This window comes from Balaenoptera borealis, assembly GCF_965194805.1.
Source record: "Balaenoptera borealis genome assembly, chromosome: 3".
Classification (NCBI taxonomy): Eukaryota; Metazoa; Chordata; class Mammalia; order Artiodactyla; family Balaenopteridae; genus Balaenoptera; species Balaenoptera borealis.
In genome coordinates this window covers 1,573,132-1,591,562 of record NC_138866.1, presented here as the reverse complement: position 1 = coordinate 1,591,562, position 18,431 = coordinate 1,573,132, and the positions used below count along the sequence as shown (strand labels likewise).

The window sequence follows — 18,431 nt, the reverse complement described above, 5'->3', positions numbered from 1 at the left end:
AGTGTGGTTCCCGGAGAGGTTGGGCCGGGAGTGACCGCGAGGGGCGACAGACCCGAGCCGCGCCCCTCAGGGACACACGTGGGCGCTCACCTGCGTTGCCGCACTGGCGGCCTCGGCTGAGCTACCCGGGAGCAGGGTCCCCGAGCTGGCCCGGGCCTGGCGCGGAGCAGCGTACGCGGCGTGGGGGGACGGGCGGGTGGAGAGTGGGGAGGCCCCGGAGTCGCCAAGTGTCCTGCGTCGCCGCCACCCCGGGGCTGTTGACAAAACTTCTGTTAAGTAGAGCAGAGTCAGCTAGGAAGTTTATACGTACCTTATTTCTTGTCGAGGATAATTAGTCTTTACATTTAAAGAGCTGTTGATAAGCACAGCGTGTGTGTGTGTGTGTGTGTGTGTGTGTTTTCGCGCGCGCTTGGCTTCGTTCAAATTATTAGTGCTTTTCGTCAAGTGATGACAAACTGTCATCATATTTTGTAGGACTTCACGTTGAACGCTTTTTCTGGTTTGGAAACTGTGTGTGCATATATGCATTTTATTGACCAAAGATGCACAAAGATGAATATCTTTAGCAGCAAAGCGGCGAGCAGTTTTTATAAATTGCACTGCTTTGGGGAAGGATGTTTTGTTTGAGGGAGCCGTAGGCCTTCATTCCAACTGTCACATGAAAATATGGACTAACGGTGTGGAATAGGCTGCAGATAGAATATTTAAACGAAGCCTAAGAATACTGGACCTCCCTGGCGGTCCAGTGAGTAAGACTCCGCGCTTCCACTGCAGAGGATGCGAGTTCTATCCCTGGTCGGGGAAGTTCCGCATGCCGCGCGGTGCAGCCCGCCCCCCCACCCCCGAAAAAAAAAGCATACAAAAACTAACGTTTCATTTGCCAACAGGCTAAGGAGCGAGGCTGGCAAGCATCCTTTAAACGATAATTAAAGAAGGATAAAAAGAGCCTATTAAGAATTCCAAAACGTGCCTGCCTGTAAATTTTCATTTATTTTGGTCTGTTGCTATTAGCATGCTTTTATAAATGCAGCTTTGAAGTTCTGTCTGGTTTACAGTTTAAACAGGGAGTTACCAGGGCAACTGGGCACCTAGACCCCAAGCCTCTGGCTCAGTTCCCTCATACAGTGGCCACAGCCCTGACTTCTATTCCTAGAACATAGAAACCCACCAGCATCTCAGTGTTTGGGCAGAAAGATACTCAACAGGTATCTGAAAATGCTCTGGGAGGGCAAACAACATCAGCCAACAACTGCCCCCAGGGTGAGGACTTAGTCCAACTTCTTTTGTGAACAAGTGCTGGAAAAAAGAACAGCACCCACACAGGGCTTTCTCTGTTGACATACAGCCTTTTGTTAAAGTAAGTCTTACTGTGGGTCTGATCCTCGAGATGAGACCTCTCTGCCTTTTGCAGTCCAAGTGACAAGGAAGCCGGTGCTGCGTAGCTGTTGGACTGCCTACACCTGTGAAGGCAATGACTCTGATGAGGCTGAAAGTGGAGCAGCTGACCCATGAGTCAGACCTTCCCCGTTCTAGCCTTACGACTTGTGCTGCTGTTGTTGTTTTTTAGAATGTGTTCCCCATTACGCTAGGTTTTGGATGGGACGTGAAAGAACAGTTCTTTCCTCAGGGCAATTTGTGTTTCCTATGTGTTTGGCCCCATCTTTGTATGCTTCCTGAGCACACAGCCGGTTCTCCAGGTAATTAAATTCCTGCAGCAGAGAGAGATTGTTGTCTTTCAGGCTGTGATTTTAAATATTCTTTAAGGTCTTCTTAAAAGTCACAGGTCCTAAACCTTTTGTTTTCTTTAAAGAGATATATTTTAATCCTGTATTTCTAGTTCACCCTATGTATTTTCTCATTCTTTGTTCTTCACTTGCTTTAAGGAGACCTGCTTTTAGGACCTACACAATTTATTTCCCTCTCTAATCTCTGGCTACCAGTTTTTTATTATTATTATTATTTATTTATTTTTTGGCCGTGCTGTACAGCTTGCGGGATATTAGTTCCTTGACCAGGGATTAAACCTGGGCCCTCAGCAGTGAAAGCACAGAGTCCTAACCACTGGACGGCCAGGGAATTCCCTGGCTACTGTTTTGTTTTTGTTTTTGTTTTTAATTATTTATTTATTTCTGGCTGTGTTGGGTCTTTGTTGCTGCGCGTGGGCTTTCTCTAGTTGCAGCGAGCGGGGGCTACTCTTTGTTGCGGTGCGCGGGCTTCTCATTGTGGTGGCTTCTCTTATTGTGGAGCACGGGCTCTAGGACTGCGGGCTTCAGTAATTGTGGCACACGGGCTCAGTAGTTGTGGCACACAGACTTAGTTGTTCCGCAGCATGTGGGATCTTCCCAGACCAGGGCTCGAACCCGTGACCCCTGCATTGGCAGGCGGATTCTTAACCACTGTGCCACCAGGGAAGTCCAAACATCAGGATTCTTTTTTTTTTTTTAATTTTTTTATTTTTGGCTACATTGGGTCTTCATTGCTGCGCGCGGGCTTTCTCTAGTTGCGGCGAGCGGGGGCTACTCTTGGTTGCAGTGCGCGGGCTTCTCATTGCGGTGGCTTCTCTTGTTGCAGAGCACAGGCTGTAGGCGCGCGGGCTTCAGTAGCTGGGGCTCGCGGGCTCTGGAGCGCAGGCTCAGTAGTTGTGGCTCATGGGCTTAGTTGCTCCGCGGCATGTGAGATCTTCCCGGACCAGGGCTCCAACCTGTGTCCCCTGCGTTGGCAGGCAGGTTCTTAACCACTGTGCCACCAGGGAAGCCCCAAACATCAGGATTCTTAAGGGCAAGTCCAATAAGTTCACAAGTTAGGGAACCACGGTTATATTATATGCATTAATATTTGCTTATAGTCCTGAATTCCATTCACGTTTATACTGATAGTAAACATTTATGAAGCACTTGCATGCACTGTTCTGAAAACTTTACATATTTTAACTTATTTAAGCCTAAAATTCTGTCCAGAATGTGCTTTTATCATCCCCATTTTACAGATGAGATTGAATAATTACTTTTCAATAATTACTTACTTTTACAGTAAGATTAAACAATTTCAAGATCATAATGCTTGCACATAAGGAATATACATGTTATAGTTCCTTTATCCAAAGGATAATGAATTAAAAATTTTCTTCTAGTAATTTCTAGATGAACAAAACAGAGAAACAGGCCCTCAGCATAGAGAGGTAGTATTCGCAGATAACAGATAATGGAACTACTGGTGTCACGTTTTGCTTACATTTTCATTAAGGAGAATGATCTCCAAAATCCCCAAGTTTAGATTTGGAATAAACCTCGTAGGAAGAAATTGAAACTCAGGATAAATGAGAAACTGGTGAGAGAGCTAGTCATTGAATTTTAAGGTTAACATGGATATTTCTAGTATTTAAAAGGCTTTCAATAAATAGTTGGAAAACAAAGCTGGGGTGGGAGGACTTTAAAAACCATACAATTTAACTCTATTATCATAAAGGTGAGGAAATTGGGACCCAGAGATGTAAAGTGACTTGCCTGCTGTCACACAGCAGAGTCAGGATTGAAATCAATGCTTTCCCACTCTCAGTCCAGTGTTCTAACGCTACCAAATGCTTTTTCTTCACCTACTGAAACAATTACATGATTTCTCCTTGTTCTGTTAATGTGGAGAATTACTTTGATTTATTGATTTTCTTTTTTTGTTACTTATGGGAAATTTAAAACACGTACAAGGATCGAAGAATATAAAGAATTGCTGTGTATCCAGTACCCTGCTTCTACAGTTATCCGCTCATGGCTGTTTATTTCATCCTTACCCCAATCCAGTCCTCCTTCCCAGATAATTTTATGCCAAATAGCAGACATCATATTTCATTTGTAAGTATTTCAGTATGTATCTTTAAAAGATACAGACTTAAATATATATACATATACCTGTGTGTGTATATATATATATATAAAACATAATACCATCGTCACACCTAAAAATATTATAATTCCTTAATCCCAGCAAATTTCCAATGTTCAAATTTCTTCAGTTGTCTTAGAAATGTCATAAATGTTTTCTTTTACAATTTGCTTGTATCAGCATCCAAATAAGGTCTACACATTGCAACTGATCAATATTCTTTTAGTTTTCTTTCAACCTATAGGGTTTGGCTCTATCCCCTTCCTTTTTTTTTTTGAATTTTTGAATTTTTGTATTTTATTTATTTTTTATACAGCAGGTTCTTATTAGTTATCTGTTTTATACATATTAGTGTATATATATCAATCCCAATCTCCCAATTCATCCCACCACCACCCCCCCACTTTCCCCCCTTGGTGTCCATACGTTTGTTCTCTACATCTGTGTATCTATTTCTGCCCTGCAAACCGGTTAATCTGTACCATTTTTCTAGGTTCCACATATATGCGTTAATATATGATATTTGTTTTTCTCTTTCTGACTTACTTTGTATGACAGTCTCTAGATCCAACCACGTCTCTACAAATGACCCAGTTTTGTTCCTTTTTATGGCTGAGTAATATTCCATTGAATATATGTACCACATCTTCTTTATCCATTCGTCTGTCGATGGGCATTTAGGTTGCTTCCATGTCCTGGCTATTGTAAATAGTGCTGCAATGAACATTGGGGTGCATGTGTCTTTTTGAATTATGGTTTTCTCTGGGTATATGCCCAGTAGTGGGATTGCTGGGTCATATGGTAATTCTATTTTTAGTTTTTTAAGGACCCTCCATACTGTTCTCCATAGTGGCTGTATCAATTTACATTCCTACCAACAGGGCAAGAGGGTTCCCTTTTCTCCACACCCTCTCCAGCATTTGTTGTTTGTAGATTTTATGATGATGCCCATTCTAACTGATGTGAGGTGATACCTCATTGTAGTTTTGATTTGCATTTCTCTAATAATTAGTGACTTTGAGCAACTTTTCATGTGCTTCTTGGCCATCTGTATTGTCTTCTTTGGAGAAATGTCTATTTAGGTCTTCTGCCCATTTTTCGTTTGGCTTGTTTGTTTTTTTAATATTGAGCTGCATGAGCTGTTTATATATTTTGGAGATTAATCCTTTGTCCATTGATTCGTTTGCAAATATTTTCTCCCATTCTGAGGGTTGTCTTTTCGTCTTGTTTGTAGTTTGCTTTGCAAAAGCTTTTAAGTTTCATTAGGTCCCGTTTGTTTATTTTTGTTTTTATTTCCATTACTCTAGGAGGTGGATCAAAAAAGATCTTGCTGTGATTTATGTCAAAGAGTATCCTTCCTATGTTTTCCTCTAAGAGTTTTATAGTGTCTGGTCTTACATTTAGGTCTCTAATCCATTTTGAGTTTATTTTTGTGTATGGTGTTAGGGAGTGTTCTAATTTCATTCTTCTACATGTAGCTGTGCAGTTTTCCCAGCACCACTTATTGAAGAGACTGTCTTTTCCCCATTGTATATCCTTGCCTCCTTTGTCATAGATTAGTTGACTATAGGTGTGTGGGTTTATCTCTGGGCTTTCTATCCTGTTCCATTTATGTATATTTCTGTTTTTGTGCCAGTACCATATTGTCTTCATTGCTGTAGCTTTGTAGTATAGTCTGAAGTCAGGGAGTCTGATTCCTCCAGCTCCGTTTTTTTCCCTCAAGACTGCTTTGACTATTCAGGGTCTTTTGTGTCTCCACACAAATTTTAAGATTTTTTTTGTTCTAGTTCTGTAAAAAATGCCATTGGTAATTTTTTTTTTTTAATTTTATTTATTTATTTATTTATTTATGGCTGTGTTGGGTCTTCGTTTCTGTGCGAGGGCTTTCTCTAGTTGCGGCAAGTGGGGGCCACTCTTCATCGCGGTGCGCAGGCCTCTCACTATCGTGGCGTCTCCTGTTGCGGAGCACAGGCTCCAGACGCGCAGGCTCAGCAATTGTGGCTCACGGGCTTAGTCGCTCCGCGGCACGCGGGATCCTCCCAGACCAGGGCTCGAACCCGTGTCCCCTGCATTGGCAGGCAGATTCTCAACCACTGCGCCACCAGGGAAGTCCTCCATTGGTAATTTGATAGGGATTGCATTGAATCTGTAGATTGCTTTGGGTAGTATAGTCATTTTCACAATATTGATTCTTCCAATCCAAGAACATGGTCTATCTCTCCATCTCTTTGTGTCATCTTTGATTTCTTTCATCAGTGTCTTATAGTTTTCTGAGTACAGGTCTTTTACCTCCTTAGGTAGGTTTATTCCTAGGTATTTTATTCTTTTTGTTGCAGTGGTGAATGGGATTATTTCCTTAATTTCTCTTTCTGATCTTTTATTGTTAGTGTATAGGAATGCAAGAGATTTCTGTGCATTAATTTTGTATCCTGCAACTTTACCAAATTCATTGATTAGCTCTAGTAGTTTTCTGGTGACATCTTTAGGGTTCCCTATGTATAGTATCATGTCATCTGCAAACAGTGACCGTTGTACTTCTTCTTTTCCAATTTGTATTCCTTTTATATCTTTTTCTTCTCTGATTGCCGTGGCTAGGACTTCCAAAACTATGTTGAATAAGAGTGGCGAGAGTGGACATCCTTGTCTTGTTCCTGATCTTAGAGGAAATGCTTTCAGTTTTTCACCATTGAGAATGACGTTTGCTGTGGGTTTGTCGTATATGGCCTTTATTATGTTGAGGTAGGTTCCCTCTATGCCCACTTTCTGGAGAGTTTTCATCATAAATGGGTGTTGAATTTTGTCAAAAGCTTTTTCTGCATCTATTGAGATGATCATATGTTTTTTTTCTTCAATTTGTTAATATGGTGTACCACATTGATTGATTTGCGTATATTGAAGAATCCTTGCACCCCTGGGATAAATCCCACTTGATCGTGGTGTATGATCCTTTTAATGTGTTGTTGGATTCTGTTTGCTAGTATTTTGTTGAGGATTTTTGCATCTATATTCATCAGTGATATTGGTGTGTAATTTTCTTTTTTTGTAGTATCTTTGTCTGGTTTTGGTATCAGGGTGATGGTGGCCTCATAGAATGAGTTTGGGAGTGTTCCTTCCTCTGCAATTTTTTGGAAGAGTTTGAGAAGGATGGGTGTTAGCTCTTCTCTAAATGTTTGATAGAATTCACCTGTGAAGCCATCTGGTCCTGGATTTTTGTTTGTTGGAAGATTTTTAATCACAGTTCAATTTCATTACTTGTGATTGGTCTGTTTATATTTTCTATTTCTTCCTGGTTTAGTCTTGGAAGATTATACCTTTCTAAGAATTTGTCCATTTCTTCCAGGTTGTCCATTTTATTGGCATAGAGTTGCTTGTAGTAGTCTCTTATGATGCTTTGTATTTCTGCGGTGTCCGTTGTAACTTCTCCTTTTTTTTTTTTTTTTGGCTATGTTGGGTCTTTGTTACTGCGCGCGGACTTTGTCTAGTTGTGGTGAGCGGGGGCTACTCTGTTGCGGTGCGCAGGCTTCTCATTGTGGTGGCTGCTCTTGCTGCGGAGCATGGGCTCTAGGTGCGCAGGCTTTAGTAGTTGTGGTCCGTGGGCTCTAGAGTGCAGGCTCAGTAGTTGTGGCTCACGGGCTTAGTTTCTCCGCAGCATGTGGGATCTTCCCGGACCAGGGCTCAAACCCGTGTCCCCTGCATTGGCAGGCAGATTCTGAACCACTGTGCCACCAGGGAAGCCCTAACTTCTTTTTCATTCCTAATTTTATTGATTTGAGTCCTCTCCCTCTTTTTCTTGATGAGTCTGGCTAAAGATTTATCGATTTTGTTTATCTTCGCAAAGAACCATCTTTTAGTTTTATTGATCTTTGCTGCTGTTTTGTTTCTATTTCATATATTTTTGCTCTGATCTCTATGATTTCTTTCCTTCTACTAACTTTGGGTTTGGTTTGTTCTTCTTTCTCTAGTTCCGTTAGGTGTAAGGTTAGATTGTTTATTTGAGATTTTTCTTGTTTTTTGAGGTAGGGTTATATTGCTATAAACTTCCCTCTTAGAACTGCTTTTGCTGCATCCCATAGGTTTTGGATCGTCGTGTTTTCCTTGTAATTTGTCTCTAGGTATTTTTTTATTTTCTCTTTGATTTCTTCAGTGATCTCTTGGTTATTTAGTAACGTATTGTTTAGCCTCCGTGTGTTTGTGTTTTTTACGTTTTTTTCCCTGTAATTGATTTCTAATCTCATAGCATTGTGGTCGGAAAAGATGCTTGGTATGATTTCAATTTTCTTAAATTTACCGAGGCTTGATTTGTGACCCAAAATGTGATCTATCCTGGAGAATGTTCCATGTGCACTTGAGAAGAAAGTGTAATCTGTTTTTGGATGGAATGTCCTATAAATATCAATTAAATCTCTCTGGTCTGTTGTGTCATTTAAAGCTTGTGTTTCCTTATTAATTTTCTGTCTGGGTGATCTGTCCATTGGTGTAAGTGAGGTGTTAAAGTCCCCCACTATTATTGTGTTACTGTCGATTTCCTCTTTTATAGCTCTTAGCAGTTGCCTTATGTATTGAGGTGCTCCTATGTTGGGTGCATATATATTTATAATTGTTATATCTTCTTCTTGGATTGATCCCTTGATCATTATGTAGTGTCCTTCCTTGTCTCTTGTAACATTCTTTATTTTAAAGTCTATTTTATCTGATATGAGTGTAGCTACTCCAGTTATCTTTTGATTTCCATTTGCATGGAATATCTTTTCCCATCCCCTCACTTTCAGTCTGTATGTGTCCCTAGGTCTGAAGTGTGTCTCTTGTAGACAGCATATATATGGGTCTTGTTTTTGTATCCATTCAGCGAGCCTGTGTCTTTTGGTTGGAGCATTTAATCCATTCACGTTTAAGGTAATTATCCATATGTATGTTCCTATTATCATTTTCTTAATTGTTATGGGTTTGTTTTTGTAGGTCCTTTTCTTCTCTTGTGTTTCCCACTTAGAGAAGTTCCTTTAGCATTTGTTGTAGAGCTGGTTTGGTGGTGCTGAATTCTCTTAGCTTTTGCTTGTCTGTAAAGCTTTTGATTTCTCCATCAAATCTGAATGAAATCCTTGCCAGGTAGAGTAATCTTGGTTGTAGGTTCTTCCCTTTCATCACTTTAAGTATATCATGCCACTCCCTTCTGGCTTGTAGAGTTTCTGCTGAGAAATCAGCTGTTAACCTTATGGGAGTTCCCTTGTATGTTATTTGTCGTTTTTCCTTCGTTGCTTTCAGTAATTTTTCTTTGTCTTTAATTTTTGTCAATTTGATTATTCTGTGTGTCGGCGTGTTTCTCCTTGGGTTTATTCTGTATGGGACTCTCTGCACTTCCTGGACTTGGCTGGCTATTTCCTTTCCCATGTTAGGGAAGTTTTCAACTATAATCTCTTCAAATATTTTCTCAGGTCCTTTCTCTGTCTCTTCTCCTTCTGGGACCCCTGTAATGCGAATGTTGTTGTGTTTAATGTTGTCCCAAAGGTCTCTTAGGCTGTCTTCATTTCTTTTCATTCTTTTTTCTTTATTCTGTTCCGCAGCAGTGAATTCCACCATTCTGTCTTCCAGGTCACTTATCCGTTCTTCTGCCTCAGTTATTCTGCTATTGATTCTTTCTAGTGTATTTTTCATTTCAGTTATTGTATTGTTTATCTCTGTTTGTTAATTCTTCTAGCTGTTTGTTCTTTAATTCTTCTAGGTCTTTGTTAAACGCTTCTTGCATCTTCTCGATCTTTGCCTCCATTCTTTTTCTGAGGTCCTGGATCATCTTCATGATCATTATTCTGAATTCTTTTTGGAAGGTTGCCTATCTCCACTTCATTTAGTTGTTTTTTCTGGGGTTTTATCTTGTTCCTTCATTTGGTACAAAGTCCACTGCCTTTTCATTTTGTCTGTCTTTCTGTGAATGTGGTTTTCCTTCCACAGGCTGCAGAATTGTAGTTTTTCTTGCTTCTGCTGTCTGCCCTCTGGTGGATGAGGCTATCTAAGAGGCTTGTGCAAGCTTCCTGATGGGAGGGACTGGTGGTGGGTAGAGCTGGCTGTTGCTCTGGTGGGCAGAGCTCAGTAAAACTTTAATCCGCTTGTTTGCTGATGGGTAGGTCTGGGTTCCCTCCCTGTTGGTTGTTTGGCCTGAGGCGACCCAGCACTGGAGGCTACAGGCTCTTTGGTGAGGCTAATGGCAGACTCTGGGAGGGCTCACACCAGGGAGTACTTCCCAGAACTTCTGCTGCCAGTGTCCTTGTCCCCACGGTGAGCCACAGCCACCCACCCCCGACTCCGCAGGAGACCCCACCAACACCAGCAAGTAGGTCTGGTTCAGTCTCCCCTGGGGTCACTGCTCCTTCCCCTGGGTCCTGATGCGCACACTGCTTTGTGTGTGCCCTCCGAGAGTGGAGTCTCTGTTTCCCCCAGTCCTGTCGAAGTCCTGCAATCAAATCCCACTAGCCTTGAAAGTCTGATTCTCTGGGAATTCCTCCTCCTGTTGCCAGACCCCCAGGTTGGGAAGCCTGACGTGGGGCTCAGAACCTTCACTCCAGTGGGTGGACTTCTGTGGTATAAGTGTTCTCCAGTTTGTGAGTCACCCACCCAGCACTTACAGGATTTGATTTTATTGTGATTGCACCCCTCCTAGCATCTCATTGTGGCTTCTCCTTTGTCTTTGGATGTGGGGTATCTTTTTTGGTGAATTCCAGTGTCTCCCTGTTGATGATTGTTCAGCAGTTAGTTGTGATTCTGGTCCCCTTCCTTTTTTTAAAGCAATTTATCTGGGGCTGCTGAGGGGAGTGTATCCTTTAGAGTTTCTCTGGGGCTGCTGAGGGGAGTGTATCCTTTAGAGTTTCACACAGTCTGGATTTTGCTGATTGCATTCCCATGGTGTAATTTAACATGTTCCTCTGACCTGTGTGTTTCCTGTAAACAGACAGCTGCACTCTAGAGCCTTGACTTCATGTGGATTTGACTTTTTTATTTTTGAGAAGGCTACTTCACTGGTTATTGATTTTCTGATGTTAAACCAACCTTGCACTCCCAGTATAAACCCAGCTTGGTCCTGATGCAATGGCCCTTTTGTGTACTGCTGAATTTGGTGTGCTGATTTGTCTAGCATCCGTCTAGAATGAGAGGCTGGGGGCTCCAACCCTCCAGAAGGGAAAGGCTTTCAGTTCCCATCCCAGGAGGGTTAGGACTCTAGACCAGGAAACACGCCGAGAACACTGAATCTGGCCAACGTTTGTTCCTTTCATTGTTACCCGTTGGTTTTCCCAGTGGCTGGCAGTGAAACTTTAACTCAGAGAGGAGCTTTGTGTTGTGTACAGGCACTTCTGGGAAGGAAGGCGCTGGAGAAAAAGGTCTCCCACTCCAAATCCTGGCTTCTAGAAGGACAGGCCCCAGGGTGGGAGTGTGCTGGCAAAGCTCTGGAGCCTGCTGAAAGGCAGAAGGGATGGAGAGCCAGGCTGGGCCTGCAGAGCTGAACAAGGAGAGGCCTGGTATGGGGCTGCCCAGCCTGGCAGTTTACAGTTAAAGAGAAAAAACTGGAAGGTTCATCACCACCCCACCCCCCAGTAATGAAAACTCGGTGTGACCAGTAAGAACATGTGTGGTCCTCCGCGGAACTGTTAGGTCTAGCACGCCTTTCCACACACACCCCTGCCACTCCAGGCCTCAGAAGCTGTGCACTGTATGCTTTTGCTGTAAGAACCATAAATTATGGTAATTACTCAAACCTCAAAGGGATTCTTTCTTTTCCTCCCCCAAGCCCCTTCTTCTCCCTTTTAAATAGCAGTTCTTGGGTGAACAAAGACAGAATATGTTTATAGGGGAGAGTAGAAGGACCACTTCTGCCATAATTGAAGATACAGTCTCTCAAATTATAGTGGAAAACTGAGGATGATTGAAGGAGTTGGTTCACAGAGTTCACATATAAACTGTAAAGTAGTTTATAAGCAACAACTAAAAGATGCGTATGGGAAAGTAACTGAATACCCCAGCTCCTCTTTGAGCTTGCTTTGTTATGTGTGGGCAGCTGGGGTAGGGATAGGGAACCTGTAAGAATAGATGGGGTACAGTTCTGGAAGATAGTGACGCAGGTAAACAGGTGCAGTTGGGGTGGAACCTGCCCCTTTGTCTCCCTGCTGCTGGCAGAGCTGACGTCTCCAAGGGGTGTTACGCAGCCTCCCCAGCTTGGAGGAGGGCACGGAACCCATCGTGCGGCGGAAGGTCACAGCAGGGGACCCAGGCTGGCTCCCTTTCTGTGTCCACTCACTGCATCCCTTTGTGTGAATCACCGTCAGTTTCTAAGAATATCCGGATATCACAGAGGCAGAGGCTGTGTGGGAAAAGTCCAGAAATATGTGCAGAAAAGTCGGGTTTTTTTCTTAAAAACTTTTTTAAAAGAAAGGGAAAATGTGGTAACCATATATTATTCTTAGAATGATGGATAAAACATTAAAGATCTATGTGTTACGGTCCTGCCTTTACTTTCTAAAAAGGAGTTTTAAGTCAGTCTAGTATCAAGTCAGTGTATTTCAACCCTGATGGTGAGGAGCACAGTTTCAGGTCTTAGGTAGCAGATCAGGATGCCTTTCTGCTAGTGGGGCCCTATCACTTTCACACACGAAGGATGAGTTCAGTCCCTTCTTGGGGACTTGCTGGCCCTTCATTTAGAACTTTCCACTCTGGCTGTGCCTCTTACGGCTCAACTTTGCTTCCCAGTGACACCAAGAGAGACACTCTTTAGAAGAACCAGACAAAAGTAAAAATGGTCAGAGATAAAGATGTTTGAATCTGCAAGAAGAAACGAAATAGCCATGCTGAACTAGTCAGTAGGGTGTAGTAGTCCGGTGTGGAGTGTGAACTGGCCACGCAGAGGTGACAGCTACGCCTAGGCTTCTCCCCGCCTCCCCCAGTCCCTCTCCAGCAGCTGGTCAGCCTGGCTTTCCACTTCCCCTGCAGCTCTGACGTGTCCACCTGCGACAGTGCCTCCCCGTTCTTCCACCACGTGTGAGTCGTACTCCAGAACACTCAGCCACTCAACGTGCTCTGCTTCTCTGACTATACAGCCTTTGAGAGTTTCCTGGGAAACCTAGGAACTCATCAAGAATTAGCAGTTACGTAAGGAACACTCTTGGCGGTGGTGGCGTCCGGCTCCCTCAGATCTTCTCAACATGCTGCTGCGAGTTATCGGTGATTGCCATATCTAGTTAAACTGTGCTGGGGACTTCCCTGGTGGTCCAGTGGCTAAGGCAACGAGCTCCCCATGCAGGGGGCCCGGCTTCGATCCCTGGTCAGGGAACCAGATCTCTCACGCTGCAACTAAGAGCCAGCACAACCAAATAAATATTTTTAAAAATAATAAAAATAAATAAATAAATAGTACTAAAGGGTAACAAAATAAGCCACCCCGAAATAGGCCACTTTGGCATAAAGATTATTTTGAGCTAAAAGCACTTGAAAGACAGCAGGTGCAAGAAGGACACTGTGACCTCCCCCTTGTCTTCCTTTAGGCAGGAGATAAACCTCTCACGTGAAAGCTGCCCTTCCTAAATCAGGAGCAAAACTGTGTTCTTATCACCAGAGAGTGAAAGAGATCTGTGCAAACGGACCTTGGTAAAGTAACTCTCACCTTCCTTTAGTCTCCCCATAGACTTTAGTCCCTCTTCCACAGTGGCTACTTTTTGTTCAGCCTGGTATATAGGCAGTTGGGCCTATCTGCTTTTTGGGGTCTTCATTTTCCTATGGGTGCTCCCATGTGTACATAAAAAAAATCTATATGGTTTTCTTCTGTTAATCTGTTTTATGTTAGTTTGACTCTCAGGCCCGTTTAGAGACTCTCAGAGAGGAGACGGAGAGTTTGCCTCCCTTACTAAAAGTTGGATTATAATTATCTCTGCTTCTGAGGTTATTTGCATCTATTTCTACCATACCTATGTGGCAGAAGTAACATATAATGGCATTTCTGCACATCTCTTCCCAGTTCCTCGTTCAGTAACATCACATTGCTAGCTTGAAGTTGTCCATGGTGGGAGTCATTGCACTATGGAAACTGGCAAATTCTCCAGATCAGGGCTTGACTTACTGTTTTGTTGATTGTCCAGACTTAGGAAAGTGAAGGATAAAATGTTAGTTAGTACACTTGACCCTTGAACAATGCGTATTTGAACTTCGCGGATCCACTTATGCTCAGATTTTTTTCTGTAGTACTATACACTCTCAGGTTGGTTCCGTCTGCAGATGTGGCACCTCTGATAGGGAGGGCCGACTGTAAAGTTGTATGCAGATTTTTGACTGTAGGGAGGGTCGGCACCCCTGACCCCTGCATTGTTTGAGGGTCAACTGTAATGTGGATTAAATTAAGAAGTATATCTTGGGACTTTCCTGATGGTCAAGTGGTTAAGACTCCATGCTCCCAATGCAGGGGCCTGGGTTCGATCCCTCGTCAGGGAACTAGATCCCGTGTGCCGCAACTAAGACCTGGCACAGCCAAATAAATAAATAAATAGTAAAAAAAAAAAAAAAAGAAGTAGTGTATCTTGTTGGTTGACATCATATTGTGAATAAACCAAATTGAGAAAATGTTCTTCCAGTATTTGGAAGCCGTTATCCATTTCATCAAAGAAATCATTTGTGGACTTCCCTGGTGGCGCAGTAGCCCCCACTCACCACAACTAGAGAAAGCCCGCGTGCAGCAACGGAGACCCAACGCAGCCAAAAATAAATAAATAAATAAATAAATAAATAAATAAATAAATAAATAAATAAATAAATTACAAAAACAATCATTTGTGTCATTGACAAACAGGTGAGGTCAGTAGGTCTTGTTCACCCTACTTTTTTTTTTTTTTTTTTTTTTTTTGATTTTTGGCTGCGTTGGGTCTTCGTTGCTGCACGCAGGCTTTCTCTAGTTGCAGCGAGCAGGGGCTACTCTTTGTTGTGGTGTGCGGGCTTCTCATTTTGGTGGCTTCTCTTGTTGTGGAGCACGGGCTCTAGGCGTGCGGGCTTCAGTAGTTGTGGCTCGTGGGCTCAGTAGTTGTGGCTCACAGGCTCTAGAGCACAGGCTCAGTAGTTGTGGCACGTGGGCTCTAGAGCCCAGGCTCAGTAGTTGTGGCTCATGGGCTTAGTTGCTCCGCGGCATGTGGGATCTTCCCGGAACAGGGTCGAACCCGTGTCCCCTGCTTTGGCAGGCCGATTCTTAACCACTGCGCCACCAGGGAAGTCCTCTATCAATCTTTTTTTTCCCCACTCAAATGCTGTATTCTTTTACCTAATCTGTCAAGGGTCCTTAAAATTTTGAAATTTTTTTTAAAAGATACTTTTCTAGAAATGTTTTGAGAGTCTGAGGGAATCATATGTACTTTTCAGCATTTCCTGCTCATTCACTTATTCTAGACTCAAAATAATTTTCTAAATAGTAAGCATTCTTTTTAAAAATTTTTTATTTATTTATTTATTTATTTATTTATTTTGGCTGCGCTGGGTCTTTGTTGCGGCTCTCGGGCTCCTCTGGTTGTGGCGCTTAGTTGGGGTATGTGGAATCTTAGTTCCAGGGATTGAACCTGGGATCGAACCCAGGCCCCCTGCATTGGGAGCGTGGAGTCTTAACCACTGGACCACCAGGGAAGTCCCAAAATAGTAGGCATTCTAATGCTGAGCTGAACATGCCACAGATTTTTAATAGAATATTATAAATGCCAGTGTTGTCCTAAAGGCAGAGCTATAATGTGTTATAACTCAGTAACTCTGTGTTCTCAGATGTAAGGAAAAGCTTTCTGCATGAGTGGATGTCCCTGCGTATTTTGTAATATAACTTGACCTGCTGAACTCTGAGCGGTGATGGCAGAGCCGATGTAACCTCCTCAGGGGTTCTCTGTGGCCTGAACAATCCACGCTAGGTGGCCACACCAAGCTTTGTAACCCACTTCCCGACCAAACCCACTGCTATCCTTGTCATGTTTTAAATTCTTCCTATTTTTAGACTGCCTGGGAATTCAGAAGATTTAGGAAGGTCGTAGCATCCAAGACAAGGAGAGGGCCGACGGGCAGTGCTGCATTTAGCAGTCTCCTTCGGTTAATGCCAAGTTCTTGGGATGCTTGGTGTCGGTTGGTGGTGCTTAGTGGCAGCCGTCAAAGCGAAAGCTAACTGACTGTGTTTCCTAAAGAGTGACTTGGTTTCCTTTCTCAGTCTACGCTTGGTTCTTTACTCTGATTGCCCAGGGTTGAGTCCAGGGACCAGAAGATGGTCAGACCCCCACTAGGGAGAGGAATGCTGAGGATTGTGCACCAAGCTGAGCTTCGGCCTGGCCTCTCCTTTCCTCCCACGGTGCGCCTGCCACGTGAGCCACCACAGAACACACAGCTGCACCTGGTTATCTGCATTGATCCGTGAAAGTATTAGCTACTAAAGCTACGTTTTTCAAATGAAATTATCAGTAAGCTGCTTACTGATAGAAAAAGAGCTGCTTTATCTTAAATTTTGCAAACCCTACATCTCTATTTTTAGTTCCTTGGAAGTTGCAGCTTATAATGGTGATAGTGAAGTACTGAAATATCCTAAATGAAGGGCCTTCTAAATGCAAAAGAACTGTTAATTATGTTCAGTATAGTAAATTTTTGTCTTTGTAAGTTTTACCACTCTTAATTTTTATTGAGGTGTAATTTATATATAGTAAAATGAGTGCACCCACTTCGAGTTTGATGAGTTGTGACAAATGTGTAAATCTGTGCAATCACCACCCCAGTAAGATCAGAACATCACTCCAATCCCCCCCACCCCTCACTCTGGGCTACCACTGATCTGATTACTTTTTCTAGAATGTCACATAAGTGGAATCACATAGAACGTCCTCTTTGGTGCCTGGCTCTTTCGCTCTGTATGTTGTTTTGAGATCTGTCCGTGTTCCACCTGTCAGTAGCTCACTCCTCTCCGCTGCTGAGTAGTTTTCTAGTTGTTTCTGGAGGGAGGTCTGGCGGGAGGCACTCCGATGTTCCGGAGGTAGAAGTCGTGCTCAGTAGAGCTTTTGCTTTTTTAAAATTGGAGGACAGTTAATTTACAGTGTTGTGTTAGCTTCGGGTGTACAGCAAAGTGATTTAGTTATACATTTTCCATTATAGGTAGAGCTTGCTTTTTTAAAAATAGGGTATAAGAGATTTCCAAACTGATTATTATTTCCCCCCATGGATTATGGTTACACTGATCTTTTAACAGGCAAATGAACAGTTAGTCTTTTGATTACTCAGCTGATCTCTTTATTTTAATATCAGGTTTATTGAAGTCCAGTTCACATATAGTAAAATTCACTCCTGGCAGACATGTACGCCACAATTCAAGATATCGATCACTTTCACCACCCCAGAAAATTCCTTTGTAGTCACCCCCTTCCTCCACCCCAGCACCTGTCTTTTCCAGGATGTCTTGGGAACAGAATCATCCAGTGTGCAGCCTCTTTGGTGTGGCCTCTTCAGCATAGTGCCTTTGAGATTCATCTGTGTTACCTGTAGTCTCCTCTGTTGTCGAGTAGTGTCCGTCACATGTATGTGCCATGCTGTGTTTTTCTGTTCATCAGTGGAAGGGTATTTTGGCTAATTCCAGATTTTTTTTTAAAATTAATTAATTAATTTATTTTTGGCTGTTTTAGGTCTTCATTTCTGTGCGAGGGCTTTCTCTAGTTGTGGCAAGCGGGGGCCACTCTTCATCGCGGTGCGCGGGCCTCTCACTATCGCGGCCTCTCTTGTTGCAGAGCACAAGCTCCAGACGTGCAGGCTCAGTAATTGTGGCTCACGGGCCCAGTTGCTCCGCGGCATGTGGGATCTTCCCAGACCAGGGCTCGAACCCGTGTCCCCTGCATTGGCAGGCAGACTCTCAACCACTGCGCCACCAGGGAAGCCCTAATTCCAGATTTTGGCAGTTAATACATAAAGCCACTTTAAACAGTCATATCCAGGTTTTTGTGCAAACATGTGTACTCATGTATCTTGGATAAATAACCTGGGAAGGGGTTGCTGGGTTGTATGTTAGGTGTGTGTTTAATTTTATAATGGACTGCTGACTTTTTTCCCAGGTGGTTGTACCATTTTGCATTGCCATGAGCAATATTTAAGAACATGATTGTTTTACGTCCTTGACAGCACTTGTTTTGGCAGATTTTTTTTTTTTAGCCATATTAATAGTGTATAGTGATATCTCATTGTGGTTTTGATTTGCATTTCCCTAATGACTAATGATGTTGAACATTTTTTATGTGCTTTTATTTGTCATCTATATATCTTCTTCGGAAACTTTTATTTAAATATTTTGCCCATTTTTAAATTGGGTTGTCTGTTTTCTCTTTTTCTTTTTAAATTTATTTATTTTTATTTATTTATTTTTGGCTGTGCTGGGTCTTCGTTTCTGTGCGAGGGCTTTCTCTAGTTGAGGCGAGCGGGGGCCACTCTTCATCGCGGTGCGCGGGCCTCTCACTATCGCGGCCTCTCTTGTTGCGGAGCACAGGCTCCAGACGCGCAGGCTCAGGAGTTGTGGCTCACGGGCCCAGTCGCCCCGCGGCATG

The 18,431-nt window shown here is 43.0% G+C and overlaps 1 protein-coding gene and 1 long non-coding RNA gene across 10 annotated transcripts in view; both read left to right on the top strand.

Annotated features, from left to right (window-relative positions):
* The window catches only part of COA8 (cytochrome c oxidase assembly factor 8), a 32,571-nt gene that overhangs the window by 136 nt on the left and 14,004 nt on the right, over nucleotides 1-18,431 (top strand). The gene's annotated exons all lie outside the window — the stretch shown is intronic.
* Nucleotides 102-5,417, top strand: LOC309626064. Its single transcript, XR_014242944.1, has 2 exons — nucleotides 102-171; nucleotides 3,702-5,417. It is a non-coding gene; the product is annotated as an uncharacterized lncRNA (long non-coding RNA).